Raw genomic sequence first — 6,694 nt, 5'->3', positions numbered from 1 at the left:
CCCCAAATCATGTGGAGGGTAGTGCAGTCCACCTCCCGCTATTTCTCGGCAGTCCTCCATATTTTTGTGTGTGATTAATGTCCAAATTTCAAAATTGGGGCCTCCCATAGCTCAGCCGGAAAAGCTGCAACTACAAAGCAAAACCATGCTGGAGGCGGCTGTGTTCGATGCCTGGTACGGTCTAGGAATTTTTCAGAATGAAAATTTTTCTCGACTTCCATAGAGTATGATTGTTCTTGCCACTCAATTATACTAATTCGAAAATGGTACAGGCATCGAAAGCTCTCGTTAAATAACTGTGAAAATACGCTTAGAACACTAAGTTGCGAGCACGCAATATGCCAATATGCGATAAGCAATAAGCTTGAAATGCAAAGAAGAAGAAGAAGAAGAAGTATCCAACATTAGAATCAGCCAAGAAAAAGCACCACCCACCGTGCCACTCAAGAGATTCCAGTATAGTTGAATTATGTTTCAAACCTATTGCCTCCTCCGCAGCTATCTGCAACACACGATTGCAAATCCTCAAATAAGCAGACATAAACAAACGAATAACATATATTTAGTCATGGTAGCACACAAATTTGGCTTTGACTAACAGATCGTTCCAAAAGTCATCCATCCAGCACTAAGTAAAATTTCCCATGTCTTTCAACCAGCAAACCATGATGAAATTTTAATCAAAAAAAAAAATAACTACTTTCCTATCATTACCACCCATCTTGGAGCGTTCTGTGCCGTCACGCCAAGGAAAGTGAAAACAAACATTTTCCATCACTCAAGCTCTAACAACTCGTGAAATTGTGTTCAAACCATTTCAACTTGTATACTTGTTTTGTTGGATGTAAATCCCTCCGGAGGTTATTGATTCCAACCAAATCTCACAGCTGAACTTGATTTTTCACCCGAACGAAATCGAAAGCCAACCAAAAAGAGAAATCGAGCGGAGAATCTTAATTGCATTCTGATCTGGGCTCCGGATCGAGATAGTTGCTGCGGACGGGTTTAGAAAAAAATAAATAAAGCAGCCTCCCCTTCTGTATCAGTGATGAAAGCTTGTTGGAACGCCCGTTCGGGTTTATTTCCCGAATCCCTCGGAAGCCATTGACCTTTGAACTGTACTTATACTGTATACAGACAGAATATGTTCGGAAGGCCGCACCAGGCTGGCAATTGATGTCATTCGTTAAGCTGCTGGATTTCTATTTATCAAACTGAAGCTGAAATACCTATGATCATCAGCACTCTGAGGATTAAACGCACGCCCAAATTGAGATCAAACAGATGATAATGGGCGCTGCTAGCCGGTAGAGCAGTGTATCAAAGAGGAATTTCATTATGAACTCATGAATGATTGTCGGCCGTAGATCAGCACGATTGGGAAAGATGCGTGCTGACCAGTTCCGAAAAAAAACATAGATTCAAATTAGGTGGATTTAAGTTTGAATCGACGAGAAAGCGTTGCCCGGACTTTTGACAAATTTAAACTGATAGCAGTTTGCGTGCTCGATGAAATGCCATTGACACCTTGTGGCCCACCGAATGAAAGTGAGATTTTACGACACAGATTCGAAGATGAGTCCACATTATGCGATTCAGAAGAAGATGGCATTAGGAATTTGGGGAAATTTGGGATGTTTTCTTCTTCTTCTTATGGGTAGATAATGTGGTACCCACCTGTGCCTGTTTAGAGACATGCGGAACTATCGGAACTAATAGGACGGGAAAGGCGCGCTTCATTGGGGTCGTCGCGTGCACGGCTGTAGGAGTAGGAGAAATCGAAAACAAAAAATGATTGGTCCTTGTTTGGTGGATAATGTGGCAATAAAAATGGAGAATTTGGTGATGCTTCTCTTTCTCTTTATCTGCCTCTAGGTCAAATTAGGTCTTGCTGACGGCAATCCATACATTTTCAGAGATGGTAGGAATTGATAATTGCTGATTTTTCAATTAAATGTTGTTAAAACGGTTTTGACGCTGAAATGGTGATGTCATTGGGATCTGAAATGAATCATTCAAAATTTGAATACTGAATTCTCAAATATAGGAATTTGTATACAACTGAGGCTTGTAGACAACTAAATATTAACTGAACCAGAACTGTTAATGGGAAAATAGTTTTTGAACATTAAAACGATGAAATGTTCCATAAGCATTGGAAAAGGCTCCATTATTGCGTGGCTACTCAGATTCACTTTCATAATCAGTGACTAGACTAAGGTCATAAAAATAAATCCTATAAAAGATGCTTCTAAAAAAATATAAAACAAGGTTCCAGAAGAAAATTCTAATAGAAGCTTCTTTTGGAAACACATTGTAGATGCTTGCCCGTTGCTCCGCTCCTCTGGCTAAAAAATAACACCCCAAGTAACCAAAAGTTCCGCATTCAACACTTCCAAGTTCCATAAAGTTCCAATAAAGTTCCGACAGAACATTCAAGTTCCATAAAGTTCAAATAAAGTTCCGACAGAACTTTCAAGCCACATGAAGCAATCCGCACAAATCTTTTTTAGTAACAAAATTTAATGTACGTAAATATGAAATAATCAGTGGCCCGAATAAATCATAATTCTTATATTTATGCAACATTCTATAAAAAAAAATAAGAAGTAATTTCCTGGATTCGAACCCGTGTATTCGGCATGTGATCTACGATTGCTAACCACTGCGCCACAAGTGTGATGGAATTCCATGCGGGCAAACACCAATTTAAATTCATCAAGGTGTTGTGTTTCGTATTCAAGTCAGTCAGCTGTCTCAGAAAACTCCAACAATAGGCGGGACAACAGCTCACTTTAATATATTTCAGATGACGTAGTGGTTCGTGCTGAGACTCTCATGCAGAAGGACTGGGTTTAATTCTTCCAACAGCTCCATTACTACTGCTAATGCTGATAAATCAATACATATTAATACCTGCCTTTAGAAATAACTTTCATAAAAGTGCGAACTAAATATAGAATTGGTGTAGAGGACAAAACCTTTTTTAATTTATTTTCTAAAAGTTCCGTTCAAGTTCCGCCAGAGGCTGCTTAGAATGCTCTTCAATTATGGTACCGGAACTTTCAAGTTCTTATAACCACTTAAAAATGAGGCTGCTTTGAATTCTATAGACCACCTTCAACTAAGGTGCTTAAGCCATAAATAGCCTTTTAGAACTTTTGGTTACTTGGGACGGGCCTAAATCTGAGTAGCTACGCAGTAGAAGAGCATTTTTCCAAAATGTATGGAGCATTGCATCGATTTGATATTGCGTTTCTTTAGCTGCCCAAAGAAATCACCAGGTTGAACATTTTCTTGACTTCCCTGGGCATAAAGTATCATTGAGCTTGCCACAAAATGTTGGCATATAATACTCTCAGCTAATAACTGTGAAAGTGCTTAAAGAGCACTAAGTTGAAAGCCAATAAAACATTCGCATAAGAAACGTCCAAGCCAAAAAATGAAGAAGATGATAGGATCTGGTTACTTCCTCGAGGCTACCGTCCGAAGAGTCCGCTGCAACATCGTTTAAAAAAATTGATGTAATTTACTGAGATACATAGCGCACACGTAGTTAAAGCTAGATTTCGTATAAATTTACACGACATTTCATGTTTATCGCAATATCCCATAAATCAGTTGTGTTGTATCAGTGTTCACTCGGCTGTCGACAAAAGCAAGCCACTCTCGTTGCGTGCCACGCGATCGTCTGTTTTCTCGGCAGCAACCATTGTGTGGTTCTCCTCATTGTTCATCATCAGCAGTTCTTTCGGTCGATGCGTCGTCGACTTTGGAAAGCAACCGTTTCGTGATGAGTGTGTGAGTGTTGACCACGTTTTGCGTCCATTGGAAGCGCTTTGCCCCACGATGACGTAACTGCCATACAATGTAACCACTGGAAGCGGCTCCAGTTCTGATGGAGGACGCTTTTTGGATAGCGGAAGATAAAGTGTTTATTGTGTTGTACCTTTTGACTATAGTTTTAAGATGTATTGTATAGTGACCAAGAATCCTCGGCTCTGTAAATTTAATTCGGTAGAGCCTTATCAAATAAATTAATGAAAAAAAAAAGTTGTGTTGTATGAAAGCTTGCAATCAATTACGTGGTGTATTTGGCGTAATTTTAAACGAGAGGAGATTTTACGCGATGGTTAAAAATCAGAATTATTGCCTGTGAAGCACGACTTGTCGTATGCTGCTGGTTCTCATGGGATTGCTGCGTCCGTTATTTAGGTGTGCTCTTATCGAGCAGAGAACATAAAAAAAAATCCATGATTTGCGCGTTAGCAAGTCAACAATGTGTTACTGTAGTTCAAAAGCTACCGTACGAAGTCAATAAAAACGCATGATAAGAATTTTTGAAGTTACCAACTTCCAGAGCGGTTGCCAACACCGCTACCACAAGTTTGCGTCCAAATCCATCAACCTGCGTAGCATGCTCTGAGAAGCATCTATTGTTCTAATACCGTACATTCCAAGGGATAACCGTTGGGCAACGACGACAGTTGATCATCCAGAACCGACTTTGTCGGAATTGTTTCAAGTCGTCGCACATTGCACGAAACTGCGATTCAAAGTACACCATCCGTCATTGCCATGAACGGCATCACACGATGTTACACAAATCCACCTCCAACTCCGCGGTTCAGCAAGCTGCTCAGCTCACGGTGCAGCAAGCAAGTTCTAACGGATTGACCAATCCGTCTTCCGAGGTGAGTGTTCCAGCCCTTGGCAGTTCTCCAACAGCTATTTTCCTGTCCACAGTTTTTCTCTGGATCGAAGATCGATTCGCTCGTGCATTGATCGACTCTGGGTCGCAGTCGAACTTTATCTCGAAGAAACTAGTTCGTTGTTTGTGTCTGCAGCCGGAACGAATAAGCATCCTCATCACTGGCATCGGGGAAGCAACTGTAACGGTTAACCAATCCACTCCAAAGCCAACAAATTTTCCAGCAAGTTGCTGATCTTGGTCCTACGGAAGCCAACCGCAGAACTTCCCACTACGGATGTCAACATTTCTATGTGGAAGATTCCTCCAAACGTCATATTAGCTGATCCCACATTCAACGTTTTGGGTCCCATTGACCTGCTGCTTGGAATCGAGCAATTCCACGAGTATGTGAAGGGTGGCACAATATTCATCGGCAAAGGATCACCGGTACTTTTCGAGACGGTCTTTGGATGGGTTGTCATCGGCCGATCCAACGATTGGGAAGATCATTTGGCCGTCAAGCACTTCTCCGTTGAAAGTCATCTGGACTTCTGTGCACTGCTGTTCGTCCCAAGCCGTATGACGTTCGAACAAGAAGAAGAAGAACAACATTTAGCTGTACGTCTGTCGTGTCTTCATCATGGACACCTGCGAAGAAATCATTCCTGACTACTTGAACTTTATCAATAGCGTCGTCGATTCGGGAGATCTGCCACTGAACATCTCCCGTGAAATGTTGCAGCAGAACAAGATCCTCAAGATCATCCGCAAGATCTTGCTCAAGAAATGCCTGGAATTGACCGAGGACAAGGAAACCTGCAAAAAGTTCTACGACCAGTTCAGCAAGAACCTGAAACTTGGCATCCATGAAGACACCTCCAATCGCCAGAAGCTCGCCGATCTGCTCCGCTTCAACACGTCCGCCTCTGTTGACGAGTACTGCCCCATCGCCGAGTACGTCAGTCGTATGAAGGAGAACCAGAAGCACATCTACTTCATCACCAGCGAAATTATCGAATAAGTCAAAAACTCTGCCTTCATCGAGCGTGTCAAGAATCGCGGATACGAGGTCGTCTACATGACGAGTACGTCATCCAGCAGCTGAAGCAATACCAAGGCAAACAGCTGGTCTCCGTCACCAAAGAGGGCCTGGAACTGCCAGAAGATGAGGAAGAGAAGAAGAAGTACGAAGAAGACAAGGCCAAGTTCGAGAACCTGTGAAAGGTCATGAAGTCCGTTCTGGACAACAAGGTCGAGATTGCCCGTGCTGCATCATCACCTCCCAGTACGGTTGGTGCACCAACATGGAACGTATCATGAAGGCCCAAGCTCTGCGTGATTCCTCCGCCATGGGTTGCATGCCCGGCAAGAAGCACCCGAAACCCTCCGACAGCGAAGCCGACAAGAACGACAAGGCCGTCAAGGATCTCGTAAACCTGCTGTTCGAGACCGCCCTGCTCTCGTCCGGATTCTCGCTGGATGAACCCGGAGTGCACGCTTCCCGCATTTACCGCATGGTCAAGCTGGGTCTCGGTATCGACGAAGACGATGTCCCTAGCTCCGATGAGCTCGTTGCTGCTGTTGCTGCTGGTGATGCTCCAGTACTGGTCGAAGATTCCGAGGATGCTTTGCACATGGAGGAGGTCGATTAAACGACGGGATCACACCCCCTCCAATACTTTTGTTGAAAGAGACTGACCTATTTTCGGTTTTCGCCTTGTTTTAACGGTCTGATGAGCGGAGGTGGATGCATTGGATCAAAAACTTTTCGTTTTCTTTTACTAGAAGTACCTACCATTTTCAGTCGTAAAAGCACTGACATTGACATTCTCTTTTAACGGCGCCGGTGGGGTAGTGGTAAGCGTGATTACCTCTCACCCCAGCAGGCCTGGGTTCAATTCCAGACGGCGCCGCCGGGATGTTCTGAGGCATAACATCTCTGATCCACGCCTTCCTTCGGATAGGGTCGATAGGTAGGGTCCAGGTGTGGAAGCTGCCTTC

At 43.2% G+C, this 6,694-nt stretch overlaps 1 pseudogene; it reads left to right on the top strand.

Moving 5' to 3' along the window:
- The first annotated feature begins 5,288 nt into the window (after nt 1-5,288).
- LOC135710187 (heat shock protein 83-like) lies at nt 5,289-6,436 on the top strand (annotated as a pseudogene).
- Nucleotides 6,437-6,694: the final 258 nt, after the last annotated feature.

Source organism: Ochlerotatus camptorhynchus, unplaced genomic scaffold (assembly GCF_037179485.1).
Source record: "Ochlerotatus camptorhynchus isolate MF236.1 unplaced genomic scaffold, CSIRO-AGI_Acam_v1.1 ptg000371l, whole genome shotgun sequence".
NCBI classification, from domain to species: domain Eukaryota; kingdom Metazoa; phylum Arthropoda; class Insecta; order Diptera; family Culicidae; genus Ochlerotatus; species Ochlerotatus camptorhynchus.
The sequence above is the reverse complement of the archived record's forward strand: the minus strand, read 5'-3'. Positions and strand labels throughout refer to the sequence as shown.